Below are 17,436 nucleotides of genomic sequence, written 5' to 3'. Positions count from 1 at the left end.
CCAGAAAACTGGAAGTGGTGCTGTGGCTCAAGTAGTAGAGCTCTAGCGTTAAGCTGAAGAGCTCAGGGATGGTGCACAGACCCAGAGTTCAAGTCCTACAACTGACAAAAAAGAAAGAAAGAAAGAAAAAAAAGACAATACATATGGCTTTAAATCTAATATATTAAACTTTATTCTTAGGAGTAAATAACCAAGCATTTCTCAGTTTTCTGAGGTGTCTTTAGCAGTATAATAATTTCAGTAGTTCATCTAGACATAAAAAGTCAAAGTTTATTCCATTAATAAGAACACAATTTAATCCAAAATTACTAAGACTCTTAAATGCAATCTTATTTTCCTCTAGCTATGATGGTATTTTTTCCTCCAAGACTGAATAAATAATACTAAACTAAGTGGGTATCCAATGACTCACTTGTACACTTGAAAATTTCACTTTTGGATTGTTATCTATCTCCCATAAGCCTTCATTGAAACCTTTTCGTTTATTTGGTTTGCCATACTTTTCCTTATTTTCTGAGTAAGGAAATATATCCTTTGGTCCTAAAAAAGCACTAAAACAGAAGAAGATAATAAGTGCAATGCAACCTCAAATAAATATATACATAGTACATTACTAAAATAACACTATTATATGATGCATTTCATAAAATACAAATTAAAGGGAAGACAAGGATATAAAGTCTGATGAATTCATTTCAATGAACACAATCTCACCAAGACATGAGAAGGCTCTAAGTACTGGCAGAACAAATGTTGGAAAAGTCTTTTTGGGGAGAGTATGTATGCAGATATTGGGGCTTGAACTCAGAGCCTCCCACTATTGCTTAGCTTTTTTACTTAAGGCTACAGTCACTCTACTACAGCCATAGTTCCACTTCCAGCTTGGAACACAAGAGAGCCACACAGACATTTCTTCCAGGCTGGCTTAGAATTTTGATCCTCATATCTCAGGCTGAATAGCTAGGAGTATAGGTGTGAAACACCAGCCACCTGGCTTCTAAAAGATTTTTAGGTTCCATTTCTTTGCAGAACAATAAATGTTTTCTGTTTAGAGGTAGGGATAAAGTAGGCTATATTTTATTCCAAATACTACTGTTTTTTTTTTCGTTTACAGTACTAAGGATTGAATCCAGGGTCTCACAGAAACAAGTCAAGCACTAAACCACAGAACTACATGTCAATCTGATATACTTTATTAATTCAGTAATGAGTTCCTAGATCCATAACACCATCTCATTTACATAAACTTTATTTTTGGTACTGATCCTGGGCCTTGAACTCAGAGCCTGGGCACTGTCCCTGAACTTTTGTGCCCAAGGCTACAGCTTTAGACCACTTGAGGCATAGCTCCACTGGTTACTGAAAATGGGATTCTCATGAACTTTTCTGCCCAGACTGGCTAAGAACCTCAATTCTCAGATCTCAGCCTCATGTGGCTATTAGAGGCAGGAATCACCAGCACCTGGTCTCATTCAGTTTAATTGAACAGGCTTTTCAGGCCCAGAGTTCAAGCCCCACGAACGACAAAAAAAAAATAAATAAATAAAAAAAAATAAAAACAAAACAAAACAAAAAAAAAAAAACTTCCCCCTCAAACTGGACAAAGCCAGGCTGGGGAGAAAAAAAATCACCAAGTCGGAATAACCAGCAAAGAGATGGTCTGAAAGCATGGTTCAAGTGGTAGAGAACCAGCCAAGCAAACGAACCGGGCTCAATGCTTCAAAGCTCAAGCTCAAAATCTAGTACTGTGAAAAAACAGAAAGTACCTAATTTAAACATCATTATATACTTATAATTAAATATGAACAGATTTTCATGTCAGTAATTATTTAATGCATTTTGCTAAGTGGACCTATCAATCTATTGTTTGAGCACTTTTTCTGTGCCAATAGTGAGGGCTTGAACTCAAGGCAAGGCTTCATACTCTTGCTGTCCTTTTTCTGCTCACAGGTGGTGTTCCATCACTTGAGTCACACACTCCAATCTGCTTTTCTGCTGGTTAATTGGGATTCCCAAGCACTTTTCTTTGCGCTTCAAACCAAGATACTCAGATCTCAGTTCTCCTAAGTAGCCAGGAGGCTGCAATATTTTAAGAGTCTGGGACCAGTGGCTCATGCCTGTAATCTAGCTACTCAGGAGGCTCAGTCTGATGTTGGTTTGAAGCCAGCCAGGCAGTAAAGTCCAAGGGACTCTCTGATTAATGAGCAAAATCCTGGAAGTGCAGGTGTAGCTCAAGTAGTAGCAAATACCAGGCCACTGAAAAAGCCAAGCAAGAGTATAAGACCTTGAATTCAATATTCAGCATCAGCACACAAAAAAATAAAATAAATATTGTAACAGTAAATATACTGCTCAATGTTTGATCTTCATAATCAATTCCAAGTATTGGTGGAGTAAAGAATATGCTCAAGACTGATAAGTCAAAAACAAAGCTGATAAAAAAAGAACTGTCCATGGGGATACAATCCCCTAAGATTCCTGAATAGTACATAAATTAGCCTAGAGACCGCACCGCTAGTTACCAAGGAACACCTTATGGTGGCTGTGGCTATGGTTTTCTCTTAGAAATGTTCCATTTTCAAATGGCCTACAAAAAGTGTTTTATATGCAAAATGGAAATAGGACATAATCTAATTACATTTTGATAGCAAATACAAAAAAATTGTGAAGCCAGGAACCCATGGATCACACCTGTAATCTAGCTATTCAGGAGGCTGAGATCTGAGGATCATGGTTAGAACCCAGCTCAAGCAGAAAAGGCCATGAAACACTTATCTGCAATTAACTATCAAAAAGGTAGAAGTGAAACTGTGGCTCAAGTAGCAGAGCACCAGCCTTGCACCAAAAACAAAAACACTAAAGGAAAATGCCTAGGCCCTGAGTTCAAGTGCTGGTACCAGCTCGAGAAAGAGATTAAAGGGAGGAAAGAAGGGAGGAAAGGGAAGAAGGAAAGAAGAGAGGGGAGGGAGAGAGGAAAGGGAGAGAGAAAGGAAGGAATGAAGGAAGGAAAATTGTGAAAGTTCAGAGGAAAAAAAATCAGAACACAACAGGTTTAGAAATTCTAAAATATAAAAATATTATTCTTTCTCTTTAGTGGTTAAATTGTAGAACTTTCCTTTTATTATTTGCTTTTTAAAAGCAATGAGAAAATTAAGCAGTAAATTCCAAATCTAACAGTAAACTTATGTGGATTGAAGTTCTTTTGCAAATATATAGAAAAGCAGTTATGTCTCTGATTTTACCTTTTTACTAAAAAGTATGGATGCCCATAAGAAAGCCCACACAAAGTCACCACAAACTTAGAACTTTTTTTTTTTTTTTGGGTCCAGTCATAGGGCCTGAACTCTGAGCCTGGGCGCTGCACTTGAGCCATAGCGCCACTTCTGGCTTTTTTCTTTTTGCTTATGTGGTGCTAGGGAATCGAACCTAGGGCCTCAGGCATGCAAGGCAAGCACTCTACCACTGAGCCATCTTCCCAGCCCAAACTTAGAACTTTTAAGTCAAACCAAAGGGGCCATAATCAAAATATGAAGGCCTATCAGAGACAAGGACATCAAGATCAAGTCATTTATCTTTGTTAAGTAGTATTTTCTAAACAAAACGTTTCATTTTCAACTTATCAACTCTAACTTGCTGCTTCATTTACCTATTATAAAATCACAAAATATGAAACAAATCTTAAAAAGGATGTTTACTAAAATTTTATAACAAGTCAGGCACGAGTGATTCATACTTGTAATTCTAACATGTTGGGAAGGTAAGAGCTGAGGATCATGGGTAAAAGCCCATGAGACTTTTAACTGCCAAAAATTCAGAAGTGGAACTACAGCTCAAACGGTAAAGTACGAGCCATGAGCAAAAAAAAAAAAAAAAGAGAGAGAGAGAAAAAATCAGAGAAAGTGCCCAAGCCCTGAGTGAAGGCCCAGGCTTGGCTCAATAAATAAATAGATGCTATGACAGTAAAAGGTAGAATGTTGGGGAAAACAACCAGCAGAAGGAGAAAGGACAAACTGGGTGCCAGTGGCTACGCCTGTAATCCTAGATACTCAGGAGGCTGAAATCTGAGGATTACAGTTCAAAGCCAGCCCAGGCCAGAAAGTCTATGAGACTCTAATCTCCAATAAATCAGCAAAAAATTGGAGTAACACTGTGGCTCCAGTGGCAGAACACTAGCCTTGAGTTGAAGAGCTGAGGGACAGAGCCCAGGCCCAGAGTTCAAGTCCCACAACTGACCCCCCCCCAAAAGGAACATAATTTCAACAATGTACATTATATGCATGTATGAAAATACAACTATGAAATCTCTGTAAATTTACTGTAATTAAAAATTATATGCATATGTGTACACCGTTATATGTTATAGACCGCGATAGACAATTTGCTCCAGGAAAGTTAGAATGAACTTGTGACTTTAAATGAGCATCATTATTCCACAATACTGTGAAATTTGGGAAATTATGTAATCACTTAATCACAATTTAAAAAAAAAAAAAAAGAACCTCGGGGAAGGTAGGGAGGTAAGGGGATGGTAGGGGGGAAACAATGGAGGGGGTAGCAATGCTCAATAGGAAGTGTACTCGTTACCTTGCTCATGTAACTGTAACCCTCTGTATAGTATCTTCACAATAAAAAATTTAAAAAAATTATATGCATACTATACACTATACTATATAGTATTTTTTAAGTTTCTAAAGTTGAACATTAATAAGAGATAAAAGCAGCAAAGTATGACTAAATTTTCAAGAGTTTGGAGAGTTCGAAGACATTCTCTCAATTAGCAAAACTAGTCAGCAAAATTCAAACTGAGCTGATCTAAACTTAGTAATACTACAATAACAGCTTTAGAAAAAAAATATGCAATGTTACTATTAATTTATAAATCCCAGCAAGTATTGTTCCCAAAACAAGTCTTTCAAAGTCATACAATTCTTACTGGCATTTTATTCAACACATACTTAGCATTAGTCTAAGTAATTATTTATGAAAGCACCTTACCTGTGTCCTAAAGTTCTAAGATAGATGATATTCCTATTTTACAAATTCAGAAGGACATAAAGGTAAGTAATTTGCTGAAAGTCACATAAAATAGGCAAATGTGACTGCTGTAATCTACTTGTATTAAACCCTGTGTCAAGTGTTACAAAGCAAATTCATCATCAACCCATGACTTTACTCTCCAAGCTTTTGGGAAGTACTGACTTTGCAAATGTAAATGGTATACTTAAAAGAACACTGATAATAGCTGGGCACCAGTGGCTCCTGCCTATAATCCTGGTTACTAAGTAAGCTGAGAGGATGAGAGCTGAGGATCACAATTTGAAGCCAGACCAGCAGGCAAGTCTATAAAACTCTGACCTCCAGAAATGAATCTATGGCTCAAGTGGTAGAGTGCTAACCTTGAATAGAACACCCCGGCCCTGAGTTCAAGCTCTAGGACTAGAAAAAAAAAACAAAAAACAAAAAACACTGAAGATCAAAAACACTAAAGTATACTTTGAAATAAAAATGCCACTAAATTTTTATGAAACAGGTAGTTTTATTTTTTTTTGGGGGGGGGGGAGGTCGTGGGGCTTGAACTCAGGGCTTGGGCGCTGTCCCTCAGCTCTTCAACTCAAGGTTAGAGCTCTACCACTTAAGCTACAGTGCCACTTCCAGTTTTTAGGTGGTTTATTGGAGATAAGATTTTCACAGACTTGGGGCTGGGAAGGTGGCTCAGTGGTAGAGCGCTTGCCTTGCAATGCATGAGGCCCTGTGTTTGATTCCTGAGCACCACATAAGCAAAAAGGAAAAAAGCCAGAAGTAGCACTGTGACTCAATTGGTAGAGCGCTAGCCTTGAGCTGAAGAGCTGAGGAACAGCGCCCAAGCCCAGAGTTCAGGCCCCACGACCTGACCCCCCCCCCCAAAAAAAAAAGATTTTCACGGACTTGCCTGCCTGGGCTGGCTTTGAACCACGATCCTCAGATCTCAGCCTCCTGAGTAGCTAGGATTACAGGTGTGAGCCACCGGCATCCAGCTTAAAGCAGGTATTTTTAAATTTGAATGTATCTTAATTTCCTTTATTTTGGTCAGTCATGGGCCTGAACTCTGGGCCTGGGCGTTGTCCCTCAGCTCTTCAGTTCAAGGCTAGCGTTCTACCGTTTGAACCACAGCGCCACTTCCAGCTTATTTTGCTTATGTGGTGCTTAAGTGGTGCTGAGGAACCCAGGGCCTCATGCAGGCAAGGACTCTACCACTGAGCTACTTTCCCAGGCCTTAATTTCTTGATTATTTATAGCCTCGTTTTTTTCCCCCTTAACCATCTTAATACCTAATTAACCAAGTAATACCTAATAAGTTTAGGTACCCAGTGTAATGCTGTGATTTAAATACAGACTTTGGGCTAAACATGCTTCTCAGTGGTAACACTGCTTAGCAAGTTCAAGACCCTAGGTTTAATCTTCAGCATTGAAAATAAAAGTTCTCCATTTTTTAATGTTGGGGAAAGAATAGTCACTTTTAAATTTAAAATAGTAACCTAATGCTGGTGGTTTTAGCTCACTGAAGGAGCACTTGCCTTGTATGAACTAGGACCTCATTGGATCTCCAAGACTGTTAAAAAAAAAAGAAGTAACAATGGTCTACACAAGTGCCCTATAAAACTGTAAGAATGTGTATATATACATACGCATATAGGAATATTTTACAAAATGTCTTAAAATCAGAGAAATCAGAAGTAATTTTTTTGGGGGGGGAGGTCTGGTCATGGGGCCTGAACTCTGGACCTGGGTGCTGTCCCTCAGCTCTTCAGCTCAAGACTAGCACTCTACCATTTGAGCCACAGCACCATTTCCGGCTTTTTTCTTTTTGATTATGTGGTGCTGAGGAATCAAACCCAGGGCCTCATGCATGCAAGGCAAGTGCTCTACCACTGAGCCACCTTCCCAGCCCACTCAGAAAGAATTTTTTAAAGTTACAAAAATAAAAAATTGGAGGCTGGGAATGTAGCTTAGTGGTAGAGTGCTTGCCTAGCATGCCATGATGCCTTGGGTTTGATTCCTCAGTACCACATAAACAAAAAAGCAAGAATTAGAGCTGTGACTCTAGTGACTGTAGGGTGCTAGTCTTAAACAAAAAAGCTAAGGGACAGTGCCCAGGCCCTGAGTTCAAGCCCCAAACTGCCTCCCTTCCCCTCCAAAGAAAATTCAACTAATGCCAGCTACATTTAATACAGTATTTGTAAATTTGGTAGGCTCAGGATCATCCCCAAGGCTTGTTAGATTGTTGAACTCCATAGCTTACAGACTGACTCAGAAAGTCTTGGATAAGTCCTAAGAAATGTTTCTTTAGGGGCTGGGAAGGTGGCTCAGTGGTAGAGCGCTTGCCTTGCATGCATGAGGCCCTGGGTTCAATTCCTCAGCACCACATAAAAAGAAAAAAACTGAAGTGGCACTGTGGCTCAAGTGGTAGAGTGCTAGCCTTGAGCTGAAGAGCTGAGGGACAGCACCCAGGCCCAGAGTTCAGGCTGCCCCCCACAAAAAAGATGCATTGTACTTATAAATTTATCAATTTGTTGAATTGAAATCCCTTTGTACAACTAAAGACAATTTTTTTTAAGTTTCAAAAAAATAATAATTTGTGGTATTTTATAATACCACTAACATGAAATGGCCAGAAATGGTGATTCAACCGTGTAGATTAGTGGTTGTTTAGAACTGAACAGAATGGAATGATCATGAATGCAAGAAACTGCTAAAATCTAATGAAATTCGTATTAAAATCAACTTAGTGGTATACATGTTGTGTATATTATCACAGCGAAACATAACTGTTGAAAAAATTATGTGAGAGCTAGGATAATGGTACAGGATTATAATCCTAGTTACTGGAGGGGCAGGTAGGACTGTAGTCCAAGACTAGCCTGAGGCAAAAATACAACTCCCTTTCCAAAAACAACCAGAATTTAAAAGGGCTGAAGGATAATTGACTAGTAAGCATGAGGCTGAGTTCAAACCTCAGTACCACACATACAGATTAATAACTGAAAGCTGGTTGCTAAGAAACATTAAATCAGACATTGTCATTGTAGCCATTTCTAGGAATGTAATTATAATTAGAAGAGGAATACCAAGCTTTGTTTCTCTTCATCCCAAATAAGCAAGCCTAAGCTACAGAAATTATTTTAAGTTCAAAACCAGTCAAATTATATAGTACTTAGAAGGCTATTAAATGATAGGTATATACAAATATAATCATTGGAAACCCATGAGATAGCTCCCAGAAAATCTTATGCATGTAAAAGTAACAGCTCAATTTTCAGCTAATTTTTGAAAAATTAAAATTGTCTCACCAAATCAGTTTGTGCCCATATCCACTAGGGACAGTAGAACAAATCAGTGGCTCTACTACCCATAAGCCTCTAGTACACTCAAAGGAACTGTCCAGATTTCATCTTCTCGTATTTTGTACAATATAGCCTAAGGCATAAAGCATAATATAAGATAATCCTTATGGAAATCACTTAATTGGGCCAGGCACTGGTGGCTCATGTCTGTAATCCTAGCTACTCAGGATGCTGAGATCTGAGGATTGAGGTTCAAAGCCAGCCCAGGCAGGAAACTCCTTGAGACTCTTATCTCCAATAAACCACTAGAAAACCGGAAGTGGCACTGTGGCTTAAGCAGTAGAGTGCCAGCCTTGAGCTGAAGAGCGCAGGGACAGAGTTTAGGCCCAGAGTTCAAGCCCCATGACTGACAAAAAAAAAAAAGAAGAAATCACTTAGTTGGGCCAGAGGCATGACTCAATGGTAGAGCACCTGCCTACCAAGTACAGGACACTGAATTCAAATCCCAGAATTGGGGGGGGGGGGAAGTCCATGTAATTTTACTGAACAGAAATATTGAATGTCCTGTAAAAACTTCCCATACAAACTTTCCCCCATTCTTTTGCTTCCTTCTCTGATTAAGAAAATTAAACTTTCAATCAAAATTAAATCTACAGTGTCTTTACTATCTAAAAGTAAAAGATACATAGTGCTTCCTCAACACAAAGAGGTAGCTTGAAAATTTATTCTAAAGTTCAAAAATAATTTTAAAGTTTTGTATTTCTTTCCTATTCCTCTTTAAATTAATCTCTACTTTTTCATTTTATGCACAATCCTGAAACTTCTAATTTGCATCTAAAAGCTAACAGGACTTACGTCTCATGAGTTCCAAAAAAGAAAATGGGTAGTTTGTTTGTAGGTAGTTTTACAGCTCCATCAGGAACTTCATCTACCTAAAAGAAACATTAAAAAAAAATTACCATCATTCAGTCATATACACTTCAACACATCTGAATAAGTTGATAACATATTCAAGACAGCTGAAGATATAAATCAGACATTTTACAGGTTCCAAATCTTATTCCCAACTCTGAAACCTAAGAAGTTTCATAAAACAAAGGTGTCTTTTTCAAACTCACTTTGTTGCAAAACCACAGCTAATTCAGTCATTTCTTTTACGCAGTCATGTTTCTATGATTTCTCTGCAGAAAGTTATGTGCCATGCTAGCAGTAGCAAAACACATGGAATATGTACCACCATTAACTTCCTCAAATCCCCAAATTCTCAATTCTTAAACTTATCTTAATCCAAGTATTTCACATAAAGAATGTCAAAATCTACATGAAGAAATGCTCAACCTCTGTAGCCATAGAAGAAATGCAAATCAAAACAACATTGAAATACCACCTCACCCCATTTAGAATGGCTATAATCAAGACCTCTAATAACAACAGATGCTGGAGGGGATGTGGACAGAAGAGAACCCTACTGCATAGTTTCCAACCACTTTGGAAAGTACTATGGAGATTCCTCAAAAGACTCCACGAAGAGCTCCTCTATGACTCAGCAATCCCACTTTTGGGCATTTACTCAAATGATCACAAACAAGACCATACAAAAGCTACCAGGCCAACTATGTTTATTACAGCATTATTTACCATAGCTAAGATATGGAATCAACCGAGATGCCCCTCAGTAGATGAATGGATCAAAAAAAAATGTGTTATATATAAAATGGAATTCTATGCATCTATCAGAAAGAATGACACTGCCCCATTTGTTAGGAAATGGAAAGACTTGGAAAAAAAATTATATTAGGGGCTGGGAAGGTGGCTCAGGGGTAGAGCGCTTGCCTTGTATGAATGAGGCCCTGGGTTTGATTCCTCAGTACCACATAAGAAAAAAGCTGGAAGTGGTGCTATGGCTCAAGTGGTAGAGCGATAGCCTTAAGCTGAAGAGCTGAGGACAGCGGCCAGGCCCATCCATAGTTGAGGCCCCACGACTGGACCCCCCCAAAAAAAATTAAGTGAAGCAAGCCAGGTGCAAAGAAACATAGGTCCCATTGGTTTTCCTTATTTGCTATAACTAGTATATATCTGAGACAAGCAGAAAAGGTCAAATAAGATGATATTAAGTGAAATGAACACCAAGATAAGGAATCAAGTGGTTTTTTTTCTTTCTTGCTATTGTTTGTAACGTATTTATAAGGTACCACATGATTTTTTTGTTTTTTTTCTATGTCCCTCCCCCACGGTATAACCCATTTTCACTGTATTTGATGTTAGTATAATTTGGGAAGCAGAAGGGAAAAAATAAATTGTTTAAACAGGGATACAGGCTGACCCATTGCAACAATGACATGTACAAGACGCTATGTCAAAAAACAAACTTTAAGGGCTAGGAAGGTGGCTCAGTGGTAGAGCACTTGCCTTGCATGCATGAGGCCTGGGTTTGATTCCTCAGCACCACATAAGCAAAAAGAAAAAACCCGGAAGTGGCACTGTGGCTCAAGTGGTAGAGCGCTAGGCTTGAGCTGAAGAGCTGAGGGACAATGCCCAGGCCCAGAGTTCAGGCTCCATGACCGGATAAAAAAGAAAAACGAACTTTACAATTTTGGGGGGGGTAAGTTGTATAGGTGGGAGGGAAGGGATGGTAGGGGGAAAACAAAGGAGGAAGCAACAATGCTTGATAAGAAATGTACTTATTAGTTTGCTCATGTGATTGTAACCCCTCTCTACAGTATCTTCACAATAAAAAAATTATTAAAAAAAAAGAATGTCAATCTACTTCACAATTCTAAATGACATTCTAGAAAGCATAAACAGAGTAATGTAAAAGCTGACATTAACAAAACTTTAAAGCAACACTTCCCACTCTGAAATGTATAATGAAAACATACCTCAATTGTATGGCTGAATCACATGGGGTTACCTGTTCCTTTATTAGTTTTCAATCTTTCAAGCCACCAAGCACTAGTATGTTCTAAGAGTTAAATAACATTTCTATTTGAAATTTCAAAAACATGGGGTTAGAGTTGTGGTTCAGGTGGTAGAGCACCAAGCCAATGAGCAAAAGTATCAGATTACCAGGGTCTGAGTCCCAATCTCAGAGAGGAGTAGGACAAATACAAAACATTTTAATTAGAAAACAAGTTGACTGCAAATACAAGAGCTGACCCTACTATCTATCTGTGTAAGCATTACAGAATAGAAAATCTGGACTCATAATCTATAATAATGAGGGTTTCAGACAATAACAGAATAATCATCCAATAGTTCTAAGAACCTTAATTTCTCTACTTGTCCCCTCCATCCTTATACTATTATGTTGGTTCATATGTTTCTTTCTGCTAGTAAACAGCTTTAAGAGTTTGTTCAAACACTTACTACGTGTTAGGCAAATATTTTAAGTTATTTTCAAAAGTACTGCTAATAGGAAGAGGTGACAAATTTCCAAAACAGAAATGTACTCATTACTTATGAAATGGTAACCCCTGTACAAAACACTTTAATAATAACAAAAACTTATTTTTAAACTACCACTAGTGCCGGCGCCAGTGGCCTGTAATCCTAGCTACTCAGGAGGCTGAGGATCGAGGTTCAAAGCCAGCCCAGGCAGGAAAGTCGGTGAGACTCTTATCTCAGATAAAACCACTAGAAAACTGGAAGTGGCGCTATAGCTCAAGTGGAAGAGTGCTTGCTTGAGCTCAAGAGCGCAGGGACAAGAAGCTTGCAATATGTTTCAAAGTCAAACCATATACAAACGAGTTAAACAGATTTTCCTAAAGGGAACTGCTAGCTTAAAATACCAAAGGATTATTATATTAAGGATTATTCTAGTAAGACTCTACTGAAAAGGTAGACTAGGGGAAAAAAGGAAACAAACTGAAATTGATAAAGACCTGGAAGGAGAAGGGATCAAGGCACATTGGAAAAGTCCATCAAGCCACATACTGCAGATTTGGGCACACTACTGTACACATTGTTTTCATGAAAATATATAAATATAAAACAAAATCAATGAACAAAGTGATCTTTGTTTTGTTTTTTGTTGGCGGGTCCGGTCAATATAAATATAAAACAAAATCAATGGACAAAGTGATCTTTGTTTTGTTTTTTTTTTTTGGGTCCGGTCGTGGGGCCTGAACTCTGGGCCTGGGCGCTGTCCCCCAGCTCTTCAGCTCAAGGCTAATGCTCTACCACTTGAGCCACAGCACCACTTCTGGCTTTTTTCTTTGTGCTTATGTGGTGCTGAGGAATCAAACCCGGGGCCTCATGCATGCAAGGCAAGCGCTCTACCATTGAGCCACCTTCCCAGACCCCAAAGTGCTCTTTTAATACTTGGGAAACACTTAGCTTCTCACTCCATGATTCTCTATCTAATGGGTATTCCCCCACCTCCTCTTCCTAGGTACCATAACTAGAACTGTGATTTATTTTTAAGAACTGTCTTTTGAAAAGAAAATTAAGTATCAAATAGTTTGAAAATAAAACAACTTTGGAACATCACAGTTATATTTTGAAAAAAGGGTTTTGACTGTACCTAATTAATAGATCCCAATATTCCTGGGTTCTGAGGACCTGAATCCCACCATAAATTGATTTAAAAAAAAAAGACCTTTCCCTGAACTAAATTCAGAAAGTCTCATGAACTGCAATTTGTAATCCTTTTGTAAGCAAAAAGTGTAAAACAACTTAATCATAGCTGACACTCAAGAATTGATCATCTGCATTAGATTCCATTGGTATTTTGTATCTTACTCAAAAAATTAAAGAAATGGTAATGGTTCACTAAATTTTAAACATACAAACTCCTACTTGGGTCATTTCACCTACAATGGAGCCACTCCCTAGCTTGTTTTCCACCAGCAGATCATTCTGTTTAACTCTTTCTGAAATGACTCAGGCCAAAAATGCTATCTGGAAAGGCTCTGCTTCATCTTCCAATGGCGCCTATTTACAATCTTTCTTGGTAGTTGTAAACTACTTAGAAGTAGACATCATCTTATGCATTGCCTATACTTGGCAGATAATCAATTTTTCTAACAAATATTTAAATGGATGAGAAGAAGCAGGTGATAAACCCTGATGGAAAGATAAGGCATAGAGGGTCAGAGTGCTTGCCTATAATCCCAGCTATCATAGAGGTGAAGGTAGAAGGATCAGGAATTGGAAGCCAGCCTAGGCAACTCAGTGAGACCCTGTATTAAAGAATATAGATGGTTGCCCGGACTCACGCCTGTAATCCTAGCTACTCAGGAGGCTGAGATCTGAGGATCGTGGTCCAAAGCCAGCCCAGGCTGGCAAGTCCGTGAAACTCTTACCTCAAATAAACCACCAGAAAACTGGAAGTGGCACTGAGGCTCAAGTGGTAGAGCTCTAGCCTTGAGCTGAAGAGCTGAGGAACAGTGAGTGTCCAGGGGCAGAGTTCAAGCCCCACGACCAACCAAAAAAAAAAAAAAAAAGAATATAGAGGATTAAGAATATAGCTCAGTGATAGAGCTCTACGTTCAATTCTCAGGAACAAAGACACCTGCATGAGGATATTTTATCTTTACTTTATGAATTTTTCATGTACTAAGAGGTTAACCCTTTCAAAGCACTGATTTTTCTTTTAGGACAAATACATTCATTTTAATCAAAATCTTTTGCATTGTATTGGCTCAAGTGGTAGAACACTGACCTAGTACATGCACTGAGTTCAAACCCCAGTCCTGTACTCCCCCAAAATTAACGACAATCCTTTCCTTTATACTTTAATATAATTATTCATCTTAATACACAATAGTACTAACATACCTTACACTTTGTTGTTTTATAATTATATAATTATATATTCTATATATAATATATAGTATATATAATACTTATAGACATTTCATGTGATGTTTTAAATCTGATGTAAACATAGTGAGAATTAGCAAAAATATAGGGAAATATAATAAAAATAAAGAACATTAGTGAACAAATGCAACAGTGGTATTCACTATGTTGAAAAGTGAACTCTATAACCTGTGAGTGAGGACAGGATGGAAAAACAGAGAGAGGGAAGAGGTGACATTGTCCAAAAGAAATATACTCTTGGGGGGCTGGGAAGGTGGCTCAGTGGTAGAGTGCTTGCCTCGCATGCATGAGTCCCTGGATTCAATTCCTCAACACCACATAAACAGAAAAAATTGGAAGTGGCACTGTGGCTTAAGTGGTAGAGTGCTAGCCTTGAGCTGAAGAGCTGAGGGACAGAGTTCAAGCCCCACAATGAACAACAAAAAAAAAGTACTCTTTTCCTAACTTATTGTAACTGTAATTCCTCTGTACATCACCTTTATAATAATAATTATAATAATAAGTTTTTGTAAGAATAGTAATCAAAGATCCAGTTCAGTCAGAGGCGTGATAAAGTCAGTGTAAATTTTCCACCGTGAATATCAAAAAGCAATCAGAACCTGGGTGCCTATAATGCTAGCTTCTCAGCAGACTGAGTGTTGGAAATCTCCATTGGAAGGTACCCAAAGCAGGAAATCCTGTGAGACTCTTTATCTCCAATTAACCAGCGACATGTAGGAAGTGGAGCTGTGGCTAAAGTGGTAGAGCACTAGCTTTGAACAAAAATAGTAAAGGGAGATGCCCAGGCCCTAAATTTAAGCCCCAGGACCAGTTACACCCCCAAAAAACAAAAAAAACAATGAGCTTTGACCAGTAGGTTAAAAAAAATTTTTTTAAATGGGGCAGGGAGGGATGTAGTTGTGGACATGGGAGGGAAGAGATGGCAGGGAAAAAACAAAGGAGGAGGCAACAATGCAGGATAAGAAATGTACTCATGCCTGGCACTGATGGTTCACTCCTGTAATCTAGCTACTCAGCAGGCTGAGATCTGAGGGTTGAGGTTCAAAGCCAGCTGGAGCAGGAAAGTTCGTGAGACTCTTATCTCAAATAAACCACTACAAAATAAGAAGTGGTGCTGTGGCTCAAGTGGTAGAGCTGAGGGATAGTGATGAAGCCCAGACTTCAAGCCTCATGACCAAAAAAAAAAAAAGCATGCATTTCTTTTGTTATATATGTTGTTATCTCTAGTGTCAGCTGTGCATTTCTCCTATAGAAACTGACATTTGAGTAAGTTTTTTGGGGGGGGTCTGGTCATGGGGCCTGAACTCTGGGCTTGGGCACTGTCCCTCAGCTCTTCAGCTCAAGGCTAGCGCTCTACCACTTGAGTCACAGCACCACTTCCACGTTTTTTCTTTTTTTTTGCTTATATGGTGCTGAGGAATTGAACCCAGGGCCTCAGGCATGCAAGGCAAGCACTCTACCACTGAGCCAACTTCCTAGCCCTTGAGTAAGCAGTGCAGGTGGATTTTGGAAATACTCTTAAGTCAGCTGCTTCTTGTAGTCACAAATAAATCTTTGAGCAGTAGAAGGCTAGTTACTTCAAAGAGGAGGGATGGGTAAAAATTATTTTGGAGATACTTGGGGTTCACAATTTTTAGGTTTAGGTAATTCTGAAAGCTCTCAACCAAGGTCCTTTATTTCCTAATTATCTCCAAATTGAAACTTTTTAGGAGAAACTTGGTTAGACTCATCATTAAAGATAATTCAGTGTTCAGCATAATTAGAGTCTGGGTCTTGAACTTGTATGTTCTAGGGCTACAGGATATAAGAGATTCTTTAAAAGCCACCATGGAAATTCTCTGAGTTTTCTGAGTATCTTCTAGTACTGAGGCTTGAAATTAGAGCTTCTTACTCTTCTTTGGCTTGCTTGCTCATAGCTGGACACTCTACTACTTAAGCCTCACCTTTAATTCTGGCTTTTTGCCGGTTAATTGAAGACTTCTCCTTCAAGTTTCAGCCTCCTGAGTAGCTAGGACTATAGATGTAAGTTACTAGTACCTGACTTTTTGTCTGTCTTGAGCTGTGTTCCTGAATCACTGAGATTGTTTTTGCAAATTGTTTAGTAATATTTAGTCCTTTGTCAAAGATAATGCAATAATGGTGAGTTGCTTTTCTACTTCATTTTCTAACTGTTTGGTTTCAAATGGCACTTCATCTTAAACAGCTTTGCATGATAATTTAATTATCTGTGGTCCTGCTGTATATTGTGGATTACTAGTAGATTACTTGCTGCAGGATCTTCACTATAGTTAGACTTACCTAAATTAGCCCCCCAATGTCTGAAACCCATCTTGAGACCATTTCTGATTCCAAGATGTGAGTATTATTATTGAAGTTCGATCACAAAAATGGAAGCTGAATCAATGAACTTCATTGGAGATATCAGTAGAGCGTATTGATATAAAGATCCAAAGAAACACAGTGGACATTAAAGTAACCTATAAAGCCAGAATTATTTGGAGAGATCAAGGAATAGAGAAGGAGGAACTATTTAGAATTATTTACAACCTGAAAAAAAAGGGAGAATGCCTGTGTAGAGAAAATGAAAACGATTTGGATGGATTTGAAGCAAACAAGGAAAAAAACTAACACAAAAGAGGATCCAGTGCTAACTATTTTAGTATTATGAGAGGTGAGGGAATGGGCAGGGAGTAATGGAATGAAGCTGGAACAAAATATTAGAGTTACCTTAAATTTATAAATAAGGTGATTTTTTTTGTTTTTAAATTTTTGTCTATTGCGGGGCATGAACTCAGGGCCTGGGTGATGTCCCTGAGCATTTTTTTTCTCAAGGCTAGCACTCTACCTCTGAGTCACAGCAACACTTCTGTTTTTTTGAGTGGTTGATTGGAGATAAGTGTCTCAGGGACGTTTCTGCCCCTGCTGGCTTTGAACCATGATCCTCAGCTAGGATTACAGGTGTGAGCCAGTGGGGCCTGGCTGTTTCTCTTCTTACATGCTAATGGACATTTTTAAATTACTATGTCATATGGTTTTTTTCTTTCTCCTTCCCCACTTTTTTGCCCTTGTGGTGAATATTGAACTCAGGATCTTGTGTGTATTATGCTCTGTCATTGATCCATACCTCCAAACCTCATTATTTATTTGTTTGTTTTTGTTGGTTGTGGGGCCTGAACTGGCACTGTCCCTCAGCTCTTCTGCTCAAGGCTAGTGCTCTACCACTTGAGCCACAGCCCCACTTCCAACTTTTTCTGCTTATGTGGTGCTGAGAAATCAAACCCAGGGCCTCATG

The 17,436-nt window shown here is 38.6% G+C and overlaps 1 long non-coding RNA gene across 1 annotated transcript; it reads right to left on the bottom strand.

Moving 5' to 3' along the window:
• Positions 1-446: 446 nt before the first annotated feature.
• LOC122100144 lies at positions 447-9,216 on the bottom strand. Its single transcript, XR_006146109.1, has 2 exons — positions 9,177-9,216; positions 447-551 (listed from the first exon to the last, which is right to left on the bottom strand). It is a non-coding gene; the product is annotated as an uncharacterized LOC122100144 (long non-coding RNA).
• Between the last annotated feature and the right edge of the window lie 8,220 nt (positions 9,217-17,436).

The sequence above is a fragment of the Dipodomys spectabilis genome, unplaced genomic scaffold (assembly GCF_019054845.1).
Source record: "Dipodomys spectabilis isolate Male_0828 unplaced genomic scaffold, ASM1905484v1 ptg000566l, whole genome shotgun sequence".
NCBI classification, from domain to species: domain Eukaryota; kingdom Metazoa; phylum Chordata; class Mammalia; order Rodentia; family Heteromyidae; genus Dipodomys; species Dipodomys spectabilis.
Note: the sequence above shows the minus strand (reverse complement) of the source record. Positions and strands in the feature narration are given on the sequence as shown.